Genomic DNA, 21,697 nt, shown 5'->3' with positions numbered 1-21,697 from the left:
TGACAGGGATATGAATCAAGGATCATCCTACAGAGAAACAGCAATGAAGAACAAGCACAGAATCAATTTTCAGGTGAACATTTATATATTGAACCAGAAGAAACCAATTTTGCAAGAAAGAAATATGTTCAACTACAGCTGACAAAATGAGAGGGCCCAAGTTTAAAAAAAGTTTCTATGATTGCTGGCTTCAATTCCCTCCCATTTCTACCTTCTCCAACCTTAGATGTGTCCCCCTTAAATTCTCTGCACTGTGAATATGTATTTTTTAGACTTTCATTTACCCACTGGATGCTAATGATTCTGCTATCAACTTAAACCCCATGGTTTACAATTCTGTCCTTTCAAGGCATCTTTTTGGCCAAAGTTTCAATTATCCCTCAAAGTAAAATCATGTTATCTGATTTACGTCTTTATTTTAACCCTGCGTAGAATGCCATTGTTTAAATATCAAGTACAATACAAATGCAAATTACTGTTGAGAATAAATCTGAGTTTAATTCTGATAAGCAAAAATACAGCAATATAAAATTACAGCTATATGACACGTATGTTAAAGTCACCGAAAACAAGAGGCAAAGCTTAATGCAAGTTGCAGCATGCAGAAAACACTTGAAAAGGTAGCTGCTGTTCTTTAAGGCTAAGGTCTGAATTAATTGCTCAATTATCCAAAACTAATAATTGCAATAACAGTCACTAATCTGAGGCCTGTATGTAGGAGGCCAAGCTTGGTTTTATTGTATGAATTAGCCACGGAAGTAGGCAGTTTTCAAGCCTGCTCCACCACTCACTAAGATCATGGTTGATCTGCTCAAGGCCTCCCTTTCATGCCAGCTCTTCATAGCCCTCAACTCCCAAATATTTTCAAACTATCTTACATGAAGAAAAATATATGTACTTCCTCTTCAACACTTTTAGTGAGTTGACTCCACAGTTCTCTGGAGGTAGAGAATTCCAGACATTCAGTGCCATCTGCGACAAGAAATCCTTTGCTTCCCAGCTTGAAATTGAGCTCCCTCTCATTCTGTAACTATATCCCCTAGACCAAAACTCACCCACTCGTGGAAACATCCTCGACATCCTGTCACGGTCCCTCAGAATCCTGTAAGTTTTGACTAGGATCACCCTCATTATTCTAAGCAGTAATGAATAAAAGCTTAAACCCCTGTATAGCCATTCTTGACTATTCAACTCTTTCATCCCCAGTATCAGCCTGTTGTATCCTTTCTGAACAGCTTCCAATGCCACAATATCCTTTTTTAAATATGGGACCAAAACTGCACACATTACTCTCTGTGCAGCCTCATCAACACCTTGTACAATTATGATAATTCTTCCCCAATTTTAAACGCCAAAGCCTTCAGTCATAAAAGCCAATACTCCACTTGATTTCCTAATTACTTTGTGCGCTTGCGCACTAGCCTTTCACATTCCACTCAAACTGATTCCACATCATGATCTATTGTATCATATCACTACTTATCACCACACAGAGTCTTCCTTTTATTAGCGAAGTTTATTTTTGCCTTTTTGCTTATTCTCCCTGGATTTCAAATATCCTTGAATATCAAGTTCAAGTCTTGGTCACCCTGCAAAAATGTCTCCGTCATATTTAACAAGTCATATTCATTTATTTCTATTTGTGCCATTGAGTCTTCTATCCTGTTAGAATACTGGTTTTATTCAGTTGACAAGCCATATGTTTTGACTTTTTAACATTACTACTTATTTTGGTTCTAATTTCTGCTGTAATATTTTGTGTTCTCCATCCCTCCTTATTGCACTTCATTGTTAGTTTGTTTGATAAATTAATTTGGATATTAAATATTTAAAGCAAATGACATTCCCTGACATGAGCTACAAGGTCAATCAACAGGGATAAGGAAGAAATATCCAATGACCGACTCGAAACAGGCTGAAGAGAATCTCTACCACTGATTTCAATCTCCCAGTACCACCGCCTTTTTCATGCTTTTCAATTCTTCTCTTCATGAAGCTGCTGCCCTCTGATATGCTGTTGCAAAATTTGCAGGTCTTGGCTCTTTCTGCAACCTTGTTTGAAGCGATTGTCCTGCTCTCACTTCTGCTCTTTACATGCTGCTGTCCTGACCCTCATTTGCGCTGCTCCGGAAACACAGGGTCATCCTCTCTCTCGTCTAGGTTTCTCACTTAGTTTTCTGATTTATATTTTAGAAGCGCCAATAAAATCCGTACAGTGTCAGAGTAAAAAATGAGATGTGATGTCACTGTTTCATGCCTTTGGAAAAAAACAGAAGCTTTAATTCTGTATATAACGTCATGGGTTCTGTTTTCCAAAGATGCTTCAATCACAAGCCTCGGAAAGCAAAAAACTCATTAATTTTACGAGTGTAAATTTAATCTCTAAAGTAAACAGTTTAATTTATGCATGATTTTAATAACTGATTTCACTATAAAACAACACCTCCAAAATACATAACCTTTTCCTAAGTCAAAACCCTATCTTAAAAAAACACCATAACAATTAGCTACGTACTCATGGTTGGTTCAAGGTTATTAGGGAGATTCCAATATTTTGAGAAATATCATTGCGGTACAGCATAGTTCTTTTCTTGTAGCCTTTACAGGCAATCTGGAAGCCTGCACAGGCATGAAACTATGATCGAGCCGGCTGTCATGAAGATTCCAGGTTAGATGGCACCGTCAGAAGATGAAATGTTATGCTGGAGTAGATGTGGTCAAGCTGTCTCTCCTCTAAACCTAAAAACTTTTGCTTGGCTATAACTTTTTTTTGCAGCACTGAACCACCTCACTGATGCAACGAGTCATTAATAATTTGTTCTTACAATTACAATGCATGATTAATTCTATTGTTTATATCAACGTTTACTATTCAATTTAATTTGAAAATGTTCAAACAACCTCCAATCGATGGGGACCCACTTCTGGTTACTCGGGGCAAGTTAACATAGCAACCTTGTTGTGAGAGGTCATGCTCCTCTACCTGTGGGCAAAATGATCCAGGTTCAATTCATACCTGCCCCACAGGTCTGAAAAAAATTGATGAAAATAATAAAATTTCTTAAAAATTAGGTAATTAATTACACATCACAAGTATCAATCTTAAATGGGGAAAAAAGTACAGCCTATCTTGTTCTGCGATCGATTACATTTAAATCAATAATCCTTTTAACAGTCCAAAAAACTTCTTTGTGATAAAACATTCCCCATCCTGCAACAGACAATTTAATATCAATCTCTAATTTATCAGATCTATTTTGTTTTTGACAATAGTGAAGATGGATTTCAACTTACTGTTGAATCCCCACCTACAATGTAGAGATTGCCCCAAATTACACGCAATGATACCAATTTGTTTTATATCCAAAGTGAGAACTGCCTTGGGGATTTGAGATACAAATCTGTCAAAGCCAAATCAGTCACCTAAGTCCCAGTTTCAGTAAAAGATAGTGCAACTGAGGACTAAAGTAGTGTGGCAACTGGCACCTGGCACCAAACAGTGTTACTGAAGTTGGAATTCATAATGGTCAGATCAGGCATGGGCTGAAGTATTTAAATATTGGAATTGTGCTCCAATGCATGGGACAGTCACACCTCTAACACTGGCCTCCTTGATGCATCTTTCTATATGCAGCTACACATTTTGGATTTACCATCTTTTCTATACTTTGCTATATGGGGAAAGGTTCTTGTTATTACCGTAGGTTAAAAATTTGTACCATTGCAATGCTGCATCGACTTCATAGGATCCAATTTACAGCTTAAAAGTTCCAGTAAGTTTTAGAGTTAGTAACTTCAATCATTACTCATGGCACTCCAGACTTTCTAGAGTTTTTAACTGCTCCACCATTCCCATTGCTGAAACATATGAATAACTAATTATTAAAACGCAGTCCGCATTATTAGCATTAAGTTTGCCACTGCTACTTAAGACTTCTATAGAATATTTAGTGAGCTCAGTACTTGGGTATAATCAATAGCCACACCAATTGAAACAAAACAGCTGGGTGGATGGGGTTTAAAAGCATTAGTTCAATTTTACGAATGTGGGTGCAGTAGCACCCAAACAGTGGTACTGGCCACAAATGTAACGTAAAATAGCAGCTTCCAATACACCTCATCTAATAAAAACACAACGGCCTGAAAAAGCAACGGCTATCTCCTCCTTTGCAACATTTTCAATTCACAACGATGATTAAACTTTACTTCAGGCATTTTAATGAAAACAGCTGAGCCTTTTCCTGATTAGAAAATCAGCTTCTTGAACTGAATGTAAGAGTCAGAGTCAATGTTACACCTTAGAAATTTCAACAAACATTTATTTTAGCAATGCACAAATCACCATTTGTTCTGCACCACACTGGCTCAATTTAGACTTTCATTGTTAAATAAATGCTGTCACCATCTGGTATCCTTATCAGATAACTGGCAAGAATCTACAGAGATAGATACCCCAGCCGAAGGATTCAGAAACATCTACTTAAGGCACTATACATTAATTTAAAAAAAACACATTTTGGGAACAGGTTGAGAGGCAACTGAAAATTTGATCAGAGATATTTTTTGAAGGACAGAGAGTGAAGTGCAAGCTTTTAGGGACAGCATTCTAAAGCAGGACAGCGATAGCTGAGGGGACTGTCATCAATGATGCAGAGCAGATGATGATATGCACTAATGCAAGAGTCAAACGACTAGAGTGCAAGTTATAAGCAAGCTAAAGAAAGATCAGGAAAAGATTTGTTACCAGATCTTTACAACCTTCAAGATCAGTTTGAGTATAAAAACTGATGATGATGAAAATTTAACGTAAATCTCATACTCAGAACAGCATTATCCTCCCATAACTGGTAAGCAATCTAGTTGAAACTTCACTATTCTAGAAGAAAATTAGCACACAAGTAACAAAAACAGAAGTTGCTGCACAAGCTCAGCAGGTCTGGCAGCATTTATGGAGACAAATCAGTTAACATTTTGGGCCCAGTGGCCTTCTGAGGTGTCGTACATGTTGAAAGGCATCTTGTGACAGCCCTAAGCCTCTCTACATGACAGCTTTGGAACAATTACAGATATAAAATAATCATGCATTTTTTAAGCATTTTTCACCAAGCTATTTGATTGAAGACATTTAGATACCATGTAGGAGATGGTGAATTTTTGCAATATAGCAGCAGTCCTTTCATTAAAATGAATACATTAGCCCTGTTACACACATAGTCAGAGCATTCCATACCTAAAAGGCAGGGAAATAAAGGATGGTTTGTGGAATGTTAAAATCTTCCTAATAATTATTCACAGCATCCCTACAATGCAGAAAGAGGCTACTGACTCATTGAGACTGTACCAACTCTCCAAAGGCCATCCCAATCAGACACAGCCCCGTCCTGTCCCTGTAACCCTGTATTTACCATGGTATAATCTACTTAATCTGCACATCCCTGGATACTGAGGCAATTTAGCATGGCCAATCCACCTAGCCTGTGCATCTTTGGACTGTGGGAGAGAACTGAAACACCCGGCAGAAACCTACGTAGACATGGGAAAAATGTGCAAACTCCACACAGGCAATCAAGGATAGAATCAAACCTGGGTGCACCACAGTTTTTATAAACAACAGATCATCCAACGGCCTACGGAATCTTTCCAGGTGAAATAGCATTTCACTTATACTTCCCGCAATCTTGCGTATTGTATTTGCTGCATCTAATGTGGCCTACTCTACATTGGAGAAACCAAATGCAGCCCGAGTGACTGCTTTGTAAAACACCACCAGTTCGTGCACAAACATGAACCCGACCTTCCCCCAGCCAGTCTTTTTAACACATCATCCGGCTCACATGCCCACTTGTCTGTCCTCAGCGTGCTGCAATGCTCCAGTGAATCACAACAAAAAATGGAGGAGCAACACCTCATCTTCAAGTAGGCATTTTATAGTCTTCAAATTGTGAACCCATTCCTTCCATTTTTTTTAGCTTTGCTAGTTACATTCTCTGTTACCACGTCACCTCTTGATTTTATGAAATGTTGTTGATATCTGGGAGCTCCAAATGGACATAAATAGTCAGTGTCTGTAGTAATTTGCTCCTACAAGTTTAATCAGTCGAGAGATCAGGCTCGAATGCATGTTCTAAGGTTCTAATAATGGAATTCAAATTAATTTACCGTTAATAAATGAAAAACATTCTATCTGATAGTTTAAGTACGAACATTGATAAGACTGACTGGGAGATAGATTTGTGCTCTAAGTTTGGCAATATTTTCTTAATGCATTGCTTTCCTTTGCACCTACCAGACTTTGTTTTTTATCTTTTGTTTATTTAGATAACTATTTTACATTCCAGTACCAGAAAATTTACCACATTTGTGCTGAAAATTTAAAAGGAGCATAGAATCATACAGGCGTACAGCACAAAAAGACTGTTCGGCCCATCAAATCTGCACCTGTCAAAAACAACCAACTAACTATTCTAATTCCATGTTCCAGCATTTGGCCTATAACCAAGTATATCTTGGCATCACAATGGTACATCATATGACGGCTTCTGTGTCTACAATCATTCCAAGCAATGAGTTCCAGTCTCGCACTATTCTCCAAGAAAAAAAATCACATCCCTGTGAAACCTCCTGCACCTTACTTTAATTTTACACTTCCAAGTCAGTGATCCCTCCCTCAAGGGGAAAAGTTTCTTCCTGTGTACTCTGTCTATGCCCCTCAGTTTTATTCATCTCAACCAGGTTCACATTTCAGTCTCCTCTGCTCTAAGGTAGACAACCCCACTCTACACAATCTCTCTTCTAAACTAAAGCTCTCCAGCCCAGGCTGGTAACTCTTCTCGGTACCATCTCCAGTGCAATCACATCCCTCCTATAAAGCTGAATTCCAGAAGTACACATAATACCCTAGCTGAAGCCTAACTAACATTTTATATGGTTCCAGCATAATCTCCCTGTTCTAAAACATTATATAATAAAGATAGACAAGTATCCAAGGTGCCTCATTAACCACTTTAATTGACTACCTTAAAGGACCGATGGACATGCAAACCAAGTTCTCTCTAATCCTGAGAGCTTCCCAGGATCACACTGTTCATCATGTATTCCCTTACCTTGTTTGTTCTGTCAAAGTGCATCATCTCACACTTATCCAGACCAAATTCCATTTATCACTGATATGGCCATCTGACTAACCTGTCTACAAGATCCTGTAATCCTTCTCACTATTTACCATAACACCAATTTTCACATCATCCATGAACTTAACTGATCCATCTTCTTATATTCGCGTCTAAATTGTTTGCATGTACCACAGACAAGGGCCTTCATCCTAATTTCTATGGAACCTCACTGGATACAGGCTGCCAGTCACAAAAACACCTGGCGACCATTACATTCTGCTTGCTGGCACTCAGCCAATTCTGGATTCAATTAGCCAAATTTCCTTGGATCCCATGGACTCCTACTTTCACTATCAGTCTACCATAACAGACATCATCAAAAGCCTTGCTGTAGTCCAAGTAGACTACCTTGAATGCATTGCTCTCATCTAGCAATATCCACCACTTCCTCTGGAAGTTCATTCCACATACGAACTACTATCTGTATAAAAACGTTGCCCCTCATGTCCTTTCTAAATTTTTCTTCTCTCATCTTAAAAATATGACCCCCAGTCTTGAAATACCCGCCACAGGGGAAAAAAAAAGTCACCTGCCATTCATCTTATCTACACCCCTCATTCTTAAAAACCTCTACAAGGTCATCCCTCAACCTCCTATGCTCCCATGAAAAAAGTCCCAGCCAATCCAGCCTCTCTCGATAACATTCAACCTTACCAAACTCCTTATGCCTTAAATGACCTAAAACCTTGACTCACTTACTGTCTCTTCTAATTTTGACCATTCATCCCCCACTGAACATTATCTCTGGATCCCAACACCCTGCCAACACTGCCCAACAGTACTAACAAATTTCCCTGCAGGAATACTGCTTGCTAGGAAAGAATTTGCTCATTTGAGAATCAGAGACCTCCTCCAAAAAAGTCATTTAACTTGGAAAAAGTAATAACTAATTGTCATACAGAAATATGTCTCAGGTTATCTGATCACTCTGGGAACAAGCACCATATGCCGTGAATCCTAGCAGGCAAAGGATTTTAATATACTAAGCACACTTTTCACAATGTTACGGTATATGGCTGTCCAATCTGGTTTTGGATTAAGTTGGAGAAAATCTGGCAAATTGTTGACCAGATTTTGTGTAGTAATACTCATACAGGAATCAATAACGTGAAAAACATTCATAGAAACACAGGAGCAAAACTAAACTCTTCAGACGATCAAGCCTACTCTCACCATTCAAAGTGGCTGATTCTATCCTAATACTATGCTGTTTTTGATAGTTTTAGTCTCTAGAAATCTATTTATTTCCTAATTTCAGTCTAAAATGGCTTACTCGTATGTTGGAATATGGAATGCATGTGATGGACATGGTACTTGATCACAGGTTTCCAAACTGGGGGTCAAGTGGTCACTCAAACAACATTTGCAGGATAATCCTGGGCATAAGAATGAATTACGGTGAAAGCAGATTTAGGATCGCCAGTGAGTATGCCAAACTTTACTTTGAAAATAGTAAGAGCATGTACATGCACTGTATCTTTTGCAACTCTAAAAAATAGGTGACAATTACTTGCTGTTTCCTTTCTCAGGGCAGTGTCTTGATTAACCTGACTGACTTGAACTTGAACTGGAAGTCATCATTAACTGATGATTCTCCATGTCAACACCTCTACCAATCAGATTCCACTTGCTAATCTGCATTCTTCTCTCATACCTACATTTTGTCATTCCCCTTAAATTTGTATTCTTGAAAATTGTCCTGACAAGTGCAAAACAAAAAGCTTTGACAAATCGTATTTTTTCAACAATGCTCCATCTAGTACTTCATGTATTATTCACCATTCACAATGTTAAAAATGAAATTTATAACAATGTGCAATATTAATTGGCTATTTCAGGTAATGGAATGGTATATAAATGAATTGGAAATATTCAGTAAGTTGTGCGTTCCATGCAATTTGTAAGTAATATTTTTAGTGTATTTCTTGGGCATCGTTGTGCTAGAGATCAAATCACATCCATGAAAATTTACATTAGTTGCTGTCTATTTGGAATAAAGTTTGTTTGGAAAGAAATATTAAGATATTATAGGAAATTCATAGTTCAATAAGAATCATTTTTCCAGAACACACAATAGCTGCTATGATTCAGTAGATCACATATTACTCCAGTTTATTTCATATAAAGATAAACTGATAGCAATACCCCAAACAAGTGCATTAAGGTCTAAAGTGACACTGGATGAACTGGAGCTTGTAAGTAAACGTTTACTTGATGAATAAAGAACATTCTTTAAAGACAAACGAATCAGTCTTCTTCATGTTAGCTATCCTCCACTCACCATTAGAACCTACTGAGGTGAAACCATTTGGAAGGGGAGACGCTGCTTGAAGGACACATTGCCAAACAGTTTATATGCAGAAATCCGTATCAGAATTTGCAGTTTGCCAAATCTTAAAACCAACAGGAATATAGTTTTGCATGCAAGCCTTAAAGACCAAATGCTCTAAGGGTTGGAAAGTTTGAGTAGATTTTAAAAAATCGAAATGCAATCCACTCTTTTTTCAATCTAAATTGTTTTATTCAATCCTTCTAATTCTTTTCATCATTTCAATAGCAAACTCCTACATTATTGCCTCATTTACAATCAACTCAGTTGCAGCATAACTTCAAGTAAGCTCAAAATGTAATAGCTAATCATCCTATGTGGAACGTAACACCACAATTGGAAATTGACATGAGCATAATTTCAAATTAGCTTGCGTATAACTGAAGAGAATTTTAAAATGTAAACGTATTGGCATAAATGCTGACTTGTTTGGTCAGTGATAATGGTGACATTGAACAACCTAAATCTTCCCAATTAACAAATTAGGTTAAATTAAAACAAAGAACTGCAGACACTGGAAGTCTGAAACACAAATAATGTGCTGATTTCTTGCTTTCTTTCCAAAACTTATCTACATTCAATCCAAATTTTGAGGGGAAAAAAAACTTTTAAGATATTGTACGCAATGTCACTGAAAAATGTGCAAAGGTTGGTAAAACACACCCACCCACACAATTAAGATCTCAAGAACAAATGGGTAGTTTAAGAAGGGGATACTTGTGAAAACAATACATGCAACCTAATCAAACTTACTGGTCCGAACCGACAGAAGACCAGTCTCTGGCATACGTCATGAAAATCATTCAACAATTTTCTTTTACGTTAAGAGCCATCACAATAGCAGAGATCCTAGAACACTTGACAGGGGGTTAGGACATTCCTCTCACTTTAGTAAGGGACAGAAGGATGCTTGAAAAAAAACTTCATTCCTTGTAGGGAGTTTGCCTGATGGAAAGTTGTGGATTTCTGAATAACCTTGGATTAGAAAAGCAGGTGGCAATGAAGATTAGAAAAGATCCACTAACTTGAGACATTTAATTATCAACATTACAAAGTAAAAATTAGATTTAAATTCAGTCCAATCCCAATCGGTAAAAGTCATTTAGGTTTTTAAGTAAACGAAGGTAAGTTGCTTCATTTCTTGTGCCAGTAGAGTCAAAGCAGAAATTACTTCTTTATCCAGTTCAAATTGTAATTCATAGCATGATCAAATAATCAGTAAACATTTCCTTTTCACTCTACAGAGGTAGATACATCAAACTGCATTATTTCAAACAAGATGATGCTTACCAATCGTTCAAAATAGATGGAGTTCATGCACGAATTTATGGCATGAGCTAAACTTCTGAGACTCAAAAATTTCCTGTGGTTCTGCCCATATAAAAGTCAAAAGGTGGTATTAGGTACATTAACAAACTTAGGTTTGTTAAGCCACACTAGCAACCACCTCTCCTGAGACTGTCTTTACGCACTTCACTATTCCCTCACTTCAACCAAGTTATGGTACAAGGTACTAGTTCTGATCGAGTTCATGTTTATGACACATTGAACTTCATTCAATCTGATAATGTCACATAGTCTTTATGTGGAGGCAGAGAGTCAACACAGGTACAAAGTAAGCAAATTTATTCACTACATTCTCTTCTTCTCACATTGCCAAGAGTCCTTAGTAATAAAGTCTGACTAGACTAGTAATGTAAGCTTTAACTATAGATTTAATGCAGTAAACTTTGTTTTGGAAGACAAGTGCCACTTTTGTTAAGACTTGCCAGCGGTCCATCTGCTAACATTGATAATTAGACAGGCCCGAGGCTCAGCATCCAGAAAGGAGGGAAGGAGTCTTGCGATCCAATTTCTATGTCTAAGTTAGAAGGCCCAGTTCAAGTTCACCCCCCCACCCCAAACTCCCCAGCCCCTGCCATCCTAGCCTGGAGGTGTATCATTATTGCCCAGGCAGGTCAATTAAAATTAATTAGAGAAAGGAGAATAGGTGGCAGTAAACTACCCAAACCAAAATATGACACACTTGTGACAGTGATATCTGAAAACGTGGCTTCCCATAATTCATCCAACAATTTAGTAAGGTTATCTCCATATTCCTTTCAGCAATCTTCCCCTTCACCAGGTCGGCTCTTGTTCCAACACCATACAATACGCTGTTTTACATCTACAGTATGTTTCTATCAGAAAAATACAGTAGTGCATGACCAGTTCTACATGCTTAGCAATCAGAAGGAAAAGGTTTTGCTGACAGCTCAGAGCATTATTCTAGAGTCTGTGATCACTTTCATGGATAGGAGAGAGAGCCATGTAATACTACTGTTCACAAACTCACGACTTTGTCCTTTGAGGCTCATTAGCTTGATGTAAAAACTAGAAGTGATTATTAAAACAGCAGGTCTTTCTATGACCAATTTGGCACTTAGTTATTAGAGACAAAAACAAAGTGCTGGAGAAACTCAGCAGGTCCAGCAACATCTGCGGTAAGAAAAACATTAATGTTTCAAGTCCAAAGACCCTTTGTCAGAACTGAAAGCAGTTGGAAAATTTATACTGATGACAGACCTGCTGAATTTCTCCAGCACTTTCCATTTTGGTTTTCAACCTCCAGTATTCACGGTTCTTTGTTTCATTTTAGTTATCGTACTTTTCAATTTAATTTCTTACCAAGAAATGTGTTGAATTCCATGTTGCCTGAACGGAAGGAAGGTCTTATGACGAAAGGCTGAGTGTGCTAGGGCTTTTCTCTTTAGAATGATGAATGATGAGAGGTGATTTGATAGAGGCTTACAAAATGATCAAAGGTATAGATAGAGTGGACAGCCAGAAACGTTTTCCTAGGGTAGAGGTAGCTATTACGAGGGGGCATAGTTTTAAAGTGAGTGGAGGTAGATATCGTGGAGACGTCAGAGGTAGGTTCTTTACTCAGAGTTGTAGGGGCGTGGAATGCATTGCCGGAGAGGGTAGTGGAGTCGGCCTCGTTAGGGTCATTTAATCTGCTATTAGATAAGCATTTGAATGATAGTATAAGGTAAGGGTGGAGGTTAGATAGACCTTAGATTTAGGGTAAAAATTCGGCACCACATCGAGGGCTGAAGGGCCTGTACAGTTCTGTGTTCTGCGTTCCACAAATTTGTTGAGGAAGCTACTAGATTGTTAGACACAAGTAGTTCAATTGATTTTGTACAAACAAAATTGGTTTCATTTGCATAACAATTGGTCTGCCGAGGGACTGGTCATCAGAATTCACAGGAACTGGTGGAAAGCTTGTTTTATGCAAATTTTACCCCAAAGATTTATCTAGAAGCTTGGAGAGAGAAAAATGATTTGCAAGTATTTCACTGTATGACAGATGAATTGGCCAGAGTCCAGCAGTTGTCATTTAGACTAGATAGACAAGAGAGTCATGCACATGGGTAAAGCTAACACCAAGTATTGTATGCCTGACAGGATTGTAAACAGAAAATAAAAGCACTTTTACCTACAAAATAGTGGGAAACGTCAATCTTAGTGCTGTGTGGTATTAGTTTTAGTTCCTCCCCTACCTCACACGTTTTACACTGAATCTTGAGTAAAGATCGGAGAACAACTACAAGTTTGATATCATGCCCAAAAGCTGCTAGTCACAACAGGCTAAGAGCACTGGGATGGTTAACACTGGTCACTTGTACAATTTGAGAGACTTGATTAAAATCTTGAAAATTCATCTTGATCCATATAGATGGCTCAGAGCGGTTTAGGAAATAAACATATAAATTAAACTAGAAAAACAGTTTACCTGTCAGTTAATTTTTCTTTCCATGGAGAGTCACTGACATTCAGAATAATGCCGCAGGTGATACACTGAGTGCGAATTTCTTGGAAACACACAAAAAAACTGACTTTAACTGTGGCTATTACTACTAAGCAAAAGCAAATGGTATATTTAATAATGGGTTTTGCAATCGCTGAGTTTTGTTTGAATTTGTGATCACCTTCAAGGGTTCAAAAGAAAATGGCTCAACATTTTATCCCTAAAATCAGTCCAGTTGTTTCCCATTGATTCTTTGGTTGACCAGTGGTGTCTGAGGCATGGGGGTAACGAGTAGGAGTGAGAGAAGGGTTCATGAGGATCATGTTAAGTTGCACCATGGCAATAAGACAGACTAATAGTTCAGCTGGACATCTGACAACCAGCATTTTCATAAATCTGTACTGTCTGTATAGGACATCAGGATTTCATGCACACTGCTTAAATTTTTCTAGTACTGTGCTCAGTGCCACTTTCTCTGCTTTTGTTATCAATGGTAGTAATAAAGCAATTAGTAACCAATAATTCAGAGATGCAGCTCACGGCCTGTGCCAATCTGTTTCGCACCCTGTGCCAATTCAGTCAGAAGATTAAAAAAAAGCAGAGGATGTCTGGCACTAATTTGCAAATCTTGTTTTTTCTAAAATTTCCAAGACTATACTTTATGAATAAAGTACCTTGAAATACACACACACACACATAAAGCAGTTCAGTTTTGTACAGTAGCACGTGAAGAAACAAATAATCGGAACAAACCAAAGGCACTTCTTACTTGTACAAGACTATATTTTAATAGATTTGAGGCACCGGGTGGGTCTAAAAATTGAACAAATCCCCATTCAGCTTCACCAGAAAGATCTTGGTGGTGGTCTTTCCCCACTATGCCTTGGCAGCAGCTGCCCCACACTTTACTGCATCCCTCATCACACAGCCCTGGACCTTGGAATGTGCCACTCTGCAACACTCAGTCAAAGTCAACTCCTTGTTCTGGAAGGCCAACTAGTTTCTGGCAGATCAAAGAATGTCCTTCACCAATTTGATACTCTTCCAGGCATAGTCGATGGTTTGTCTTTGTGTGTGTCATGGGGAACAGACCATAGAGCACAGAATCCTGCATCATGGAGCCGCATGGGATGAATCTCAACAAAAATCACTGCATCTCTCTTCAGATTCCCTTTGCAAACACAAATTCCAGCAGGAGATATCCTGCAGTGTAAAGAACCCCACAGCCACTTCAAGGGCAGAGTGTGGTGGTGCAGAGAGTCTGGGCAGACATGAAGGATCTAACAGGAAGTGCCCTTCTCACCGCCAACCAAGCAAGATCTAATAATGAGGCATTCTGAGAAATGACTCTGAAAGTCTGCAGAGGGAACCATGTGACAGGATCCACCCTCTCCTCTTCCTTGAGACAGGGTCTCAAGGACGCCATGTGCTGGCTACTGCCTGATGAACTTATGGTCAAAGATCTTTATCATTTCAAATTTCAAGTGATGTGGAATGGTCGAACTACTTGGAACATTCTGTGGCACCAAGGCCAGTTCCATCCTTCACAATTCTAGGGACAGCTAGAACCTCAGTATGTAAAGACACATGGTGTTTGCATACCAAGGGTCTATGCACAGCTCGAAGCAGCCATACACACCCTCAGGATGACAGCAGCATTGGGTACATTCTTCCCCAGCCCCCCCACCTTATCCAGAGTTTTTACATGGTGTCTACGTGGGCCGGGTCCACCTTAGACCTCCAGATGAAGGGGAAAGATAGCTCAGGAGACTGCAACAGCACAAGTTCTGGGAATGGGCCAGACCTCTGCCATGTACAACGTCAGCGGGTACCTCATATCTGATGACCAGGTTTGTACCTGCAACATGCAGCAAGTACTCCTCCAAAGTTTTTGCACATGCCCCAGCCCTTCCAAACCATATTGCCAGCACCTTCAGATAATCTGTCCTGATGGTGAAGGGAATAAAGGATCGGTTAGGCCAATTCCTAAAGAACATGGCCTTGCTTTTGCCTTGATTTACCTTGGCTCCTGGGGCCATTTTGAGCTGGTTGCAGATACTTATGCACTGACAGGGGATCTGAGCAGAAAATGGCAACGTCACCCATGTACGGGGTGGCAGTGACCCGCCGGCCTCGGCTGCCTGGAACAGTCACCCATCTCAGGCTCAGATCCTTCCTGATGGGACTCAGTAAAAGGCACTATACAATAAACAAACAAGGCAGGTGGCAGCCCTGCCGGACTCCACATCTGACCCGGAAATTTTCTGCTTTCCACCCATTGACTGAGACTGTAATAATGACATTGGTATAAAGCAGTCGGATCCAACAGAGGGTTTCTTCGCAAAAGCCAATTTTGGACAGCACATCCCACATGGGGTATGGAATATCCTGTCAAAGGTCTTCTCCTGGCCTAGGCTGATGAGGCAGGTATCCACCCCACTAATCATGTATTCAAAATATATGTGGCTGTGCACCAGAAACAACAGTAGACAGTCAAAAAATATGATGGATACACATTCAAGTAAAGCATGTTTTACTTATTGCACTGTACCTACATTAATTCACTATGGTGCTAGTTTGCTAACAGCTAGTATTTGGATTTGCTGATTGCAAGTCTAAGACATTCTGTCCTCCTAAGTGAAGTCAAGAACTTGCATGGCAATGTTAAAGTTTAAGAAGAACTATAAAAGTAGGTGCAAAAAAAATGCTAATTGCATCAAGCAAATCACCAAAGTGACTGAAATTATTTTGTTCAGCCAAAAGGACTAGCAGAATTGTGTTGCTACAGACACATTTGATACATGCACTGCAATGTGAAGTTGTTATCTGAAATGCATATCATGGAAGGAGGTTACTCGCTTAATGACACAGTGAGTGAAGGCGCTATCAGACCAAGGAAAGCAACAACATAAGTTAGTTAACCACTTCAAACATTTAAGGGATCATAATGCAATGAAGTTGGTGACAAACAACTATTTTTTCACTCTTGCTATGGGTACTTCCAATTTTTAAATGGTTAAATATTAGACAAATGCAGAACAATTAGGGCTAGTAAACAAATTAATACATTAATTGTGATACTGTACTATACAACATAGCAAGCTTTCCATCAGTTTACATGCTGCTGGTCTCTTTTATAGGTAATGGAAGAGTACAAGCTCGGACTGATATTGAACATTAAAAACTCCTGAACCAACAGAAAGAATATATTTTTACTGGGAATGCAACAATGTGCATTTGATTCTCCATTAATTCTAGTGCGCAAACACAGAAAAGGCAGCATGTTATTTAACGAGGAAGATGAACAGTTTTAATCAGTTTTCAAAAGAATGTGGCCTCTCCTTACCACTGTTCAAGATCAATAATACGGTTATGATTTCAAACGCATTAAAGTTACTGCATGTGCCCCCAATTGACGCACCCTTCAGTTGAGAGCAACACAGACAAAGGAGTATGCAAGAAATGAGCATACACAGAGGTGTTGCTCCCAACCTAGTTCTGCTCTACCTGCCCAAATGACACATCCATAGAACAGAGTCCTGGGAGGACAAGCAATTCATGCCCAGTCATAGAACGTCTGACCAAGTAATAGTTGCACTGTTCAGGATGTGGTATGTTTAGTTACCCATCCCTAGATAGCGCTTAAGTGTCAATAAGTCATTAGACCTTCATAGAAATGCCTTGGAAGCAAAGCCACTGGAACACAGAAACAATGTGGGTGCAGAAACCTCACCTTCATGGCATACAGGATGTGTGCCTTACTGCATAGTAAAAGTAGATGACTCTACGCGTTCATCAAAACAGGCCAACTAAAACATGAACAGATAGTGTTTATAAAAATCAGAAATTTGACAATGGCACCAAACTGTGAGGGTAACAAATAAATGGAATAAACTGCCAAGGTAAATGACTCAGATTTAAGTGACAGTCTTGCATGCAATGCTGTCGTCCTTTTCCGAGCCAGAAGGTCCAGGGGTTCAAATCCCATGTGCCGTGGAGGTGTGTCACAAAATAGAATTTATAAAATCATGAGGGGCATAGATAGGATGAATAGCCAAAGTCTTTTCCCCTAGGGTGGGGGGGGTGTCTCTCCAACACATGCTGCTCTTCAAGACAGACAAAATCTACGACTGAAGGAACAAGGTTGGGTGGCTGAGTGGGGAGAAACCTGTGACGGAAGGAGGAGCGGAGGTTTGGTCAGAAAGAACTTGTGACTGAGGTGGAGCAGTTTCTCTGATCGGTCCCACTGAAGCCAATGACTACTTCCAGAGGAGGTTATTTTGAAGGGAGGTAAGAAATGCTTTCTGCTCTCCAAAAACCTGAACTTGGAACCTCAAACAGATCCCAAAACTTCTGTCCGGAAACCAAAAATGCAGATGCTGATCTCAATTTCCAATTTACAACAACCAATCCCCAGACATGGACATAAACCACTTGAAATTCATACCAAAACCCCATATATTTTAAGCTCTCAAGAAACTGACCGCAGCTTCTCACAGGATGCTCAATATCTGGAAACCCAAATACTGAATTCAGAGCATAGAAACCCTCAAGCCAATGCCACAACACCACATCTGGAGTCCTAACAACGTGGACACAGAAACCTTCACAGTACACCCACTTGAGGGGTTTAAGCTCACTTACACCATCTTCTGGTTTGCCGTATTGTCCTGTGTCTTCAGTTTCTGGATGTTGCTTTTCCTTTGAAAGTGATAGCAATGCTGAATGCTGTAAATTTTGTTGTCACTACTACTGCTGTATTCAGAACATTTGCACGAGATTTCTGCTCAGCCAAAACTGCAGATCTGATATGCAACAGAACAAAATCAGAGCATAGCGATAACAAGGAATAGAGCTGGATGAACACAGCAAGCAAGCAGCATCAGAGGAGCAGGAAAGCTGACGTTTGGGGCCTAGACCCTTCTACAGAGAAGGGTCTAGGCCCGAAACATCAGCTTTCCTGCACCTCTGATGCTCTTGGCCTGCTGTGTTCATCCAGTTTTACACCTTGTTATCTCAGATTTTTCAGCATCTGCAGTTCCTACTATCTCAGAGCAGAGATGTCAGCAGAAGCAGCTAAATTTCAACAAGTGTCCAAAGGTGAAAACTTGTCTACGCTTTATCACTACCACTCAGCAGCACAAAATGGCATGTTTTTAGTCTAATCTAATAAACATTGAAATTGATTCAAATGAATTAGTTTTGTACTTTGCAACTACATTATAGGTGGAGAAATAGTTTTTGATGCATTATAGCAATCAGGTATTGAAAAGGATAAAACAAGTAACAATTAGTCTTACTGAAACAAAACAAAAGAATGTAAATGTGGCCAATCTAAAACAAACAGCATAGGCTAGAAAAAAGCAGGCACAGGCTATCTTCTAACTTACAATCAACAAAAAAAATGTCTACTGTTGTATTTTTGACATAAGCATAAAAATCCTAAACATTCAGCATCAATTCCGAGCACACATGTATCGCTGTTACATTTCACAATTAGATATTTGTTAATATCCCTTTAGCTATGTGAATATATGCCGTTTCACCTGCTACAAATTTAGATGAGTGTGCGTGTGCTGTGCTTTAAATTTAAACACTCTGTGGTCATTACTGACATTGTCAGTCATAATTTTTGCAAGTTACGCAATAAGAAACAAAGGTCTGAATACACAGCGCTGTTCTGACCACAAAAATAATTCGTCTCAAAATGTTAAAGAATTCAGATTTAAAATTTGCTAATCCAGTCACATAAACATTATACAGTCCGAGGTATACAGGGAATTAAACGATGGAATAAAATCACATTTGAGGTTTGAGGTTGTAATGAATATTTACTTCCATGGAACCAATCTCACAGTTACCTTCTTTGTCTGATAGCTTCCCTGACCATACATGTCCGCAGTGAGCAGTTAAATATATTTATCTTAAATCCAACATAAACCAGTCAAAATAAACTGCAGCGTGTAGGAACACCTTACAACTGAGTTACCAACACAAAAAATAGGATCTGTGTGGCATCAAGTAGGACTTTTTTTAAAATGTTGTTTGTTCTTACTGCAACTCAGACCTATCTTTCAACGATTTTCTTGTTATTCAACTCGATAAATTATTAACTAGACAGTCAACAAAGCTAGAATTCCCTTGTTTGAGGAAGCATTGTTACATCAGAACAGATACTGTATTTATGGAACAGCAAGACTTGTGTATCTCTACTATTAAGAACTTGTTACGAGCAAACCTGGAGACAAATACCACACACTGCAATTCACTAACAGGTTCAAAGATAGTAAGAACTGCCGATGCTGGAGTCAGAGAGCCGTCTTCTCTCCCACCTACCTGCACCTCCCTCCTCACTGACCAATCCCCACCACTGCCGACCTGCACTCATCTATCACCATCCCACCTACCTTCCCCAGCCCTACCCCCCCATCTCTATTTATTTGAGGTCCTTTCCCACTCCCCTATTTCTGAAGAAGGGTCCCGACCCAAAAGGTCAGCTTTCTTGCTCCTCTGATGCTGCTTGTGTTCCTCCAGCTCCATACTGTGTTATCACTAACAGATTCACTGATCTGAGGTTTATTGAGTCATACAACACAGAAACAGACCCTTTGGTCCAAATAGTCCATGCCAAACATAATCCCAAATTAAATTAGTCCCACCTGTCTGTTCCTGGTCCATATCCCTCCAAACCCTTCCAATTCATGTACCTATCCAAATGTCTTTTGAAATGTTATACTTGTACCCGCATCTATCACTTCCTCAGGAAATTCATTCCACACGCGAACCATCCTCTGTATTAAAAAAAAATTGCCTCTCATGTCCGTTTTAAATATCTCTCCTCTCACCTTAAAAATGTCCCCTAGTCTTGAAATTTCCCGGCCTAAGGAAAAAACAACTGCCATTAACTCTATCTACACCATTATTTCACAAACTTGTATCAGGTTGCCTTTCAACCTTCTACACTCCAGTGAACAGACTCCCCGCTTGTTCGAACCTTTAGTATTCTTCCACTAACTGGGCGACCAGAACTGGACACGGTATTCCACAAGAAACCTCACCAATGTCCTGTACAACATCAGCATGACTTCCCAACTCCTATACGCAAAGGATTGAGCAATGAAGGCAAGCGTGCCTAACACCTTTTTAACTACCCTGTCTAAATGTGACACAAACTTGAAAAGAATTATGCACCTGCACCCCTAGGTCCATCTGTTCTCCGACATTACCATTAAATGTATAAGCTCAACTCATGTTTGTTGTACCAAAATGCCTGAAATATTTTCATCCAAATCATGTATGTAGAAGACAAACAAAACAGGACCCAAAACTGATCTATGTGGAACACCTCTAGTCATAGACCTCCAGTCCAAAAAGCAACCATCTGCCATTACTCTCTGTTTTTTGCCACTAAGTCAATTATGTATCCAACTGGTAATCTCACCCTGAATTTCATGTGACCTAACTTTACTAATTAGTCTACCATGTGGAATCTTGTCAAAGGCTTTACTAAAATACGAAATAATGTCTACTGTACTGCCCAATCTTTTTTGTAACTTCCTCAAAAAATTCAATCAAGCTTTCCTGGCAAAAAACCATGCTGACTATTTAAGTAGAACATTAGAGAAATTTGCAGAATAGGATATTCAAAACTTGAGCAATGGTATTAAACATGTTGAAAAAAAACAGAAAATGTTGGAGAAGCTCAGCAGGTCTGGCAGCATCTATGAAGTCTGATATGGAAAATGTTTTTTGAGTACTTTCGACAAAGGCAGAGGGACAATGGGAGGCTCAGTGCAAATCTTTTCTTTGATTCATCAGGGCTCACACAAAAATAACAAATTTTAATGACTAGACATGTTCTTTATGTTTGTATGATGCCTCAACCAAAATCAATTTGTTTTTCAAAAAAAAAGCTTGGGGGAATTATTGCTCTCTAGTGCATTCTCCATGACAAGTCCCCAACCAGAATCCTTTTATGAGCCTTCGCAAAATCAGCATCCTTTTCCGATACTGTATAATTTGTCACTCCTTTGATATTTGATATTCTTGCATTTACTCTGATAAGTGCAAGAAAAAAAGGTGTGTCTCTGTTTTTCAGCAACAGTCAAACTGAATTTAAAAAACCACACAATTATTGAACCTCTGGATTGCACGAAGACAGAAAACCATTATGGAATAACTTTATTCACCTGTCAGCAAAGATAATAGGAAAACAAAATGTGTAGTCAGTACAATCCATCACACTCCCTCTTGTGGTTAAAATAGCAACTTATACATTGAAATGTGAAATGGCAAAGACACATAATATATATCTCTGATGAAGAGTCATTTAAACTAAAACGTTAGCTTGCTCTCTCTACATGGACGCTGCCTAACCTGCTGTGATTCCTAGCATATTTTGTT

At 39.1% G+C, this 21,697-nt stretch overlaps 1 protein-coding gene across 13 annotated transcripts in view; it reads right to left on the bottom strand.

Moving 5' to 3' along the window:
- plekha5 (pleckstrin homology domain containing, family A member 5) overlaps nt 1-21,697 on the bottom strand; it is a 259,844-nt gene that overhangs the window by 207,052 nt on the left and 31,095 nt on the right. The window lies entirely within an intron of this gene.

This window comes from Stegostoma tigrinum, chromosome 25, assembly GCF_030684315.1.
Source record: "Stegostoma tigrinum isolate sSteTig4 chromosome 25, sSteTig4.hap1, whole genome shotgun sequence".
In the NCBI taxonomy this organism is placed as follows: Eukaryota; Metazoa; Chordata; class Chondrichthyes; order Orectolobiformes; family Stegostomatidae; genus Stegostoma; species Stegostoma tigrinum.
This window is presented reverse-complemented; position numbering and strand designations above follow the sequence as displayed.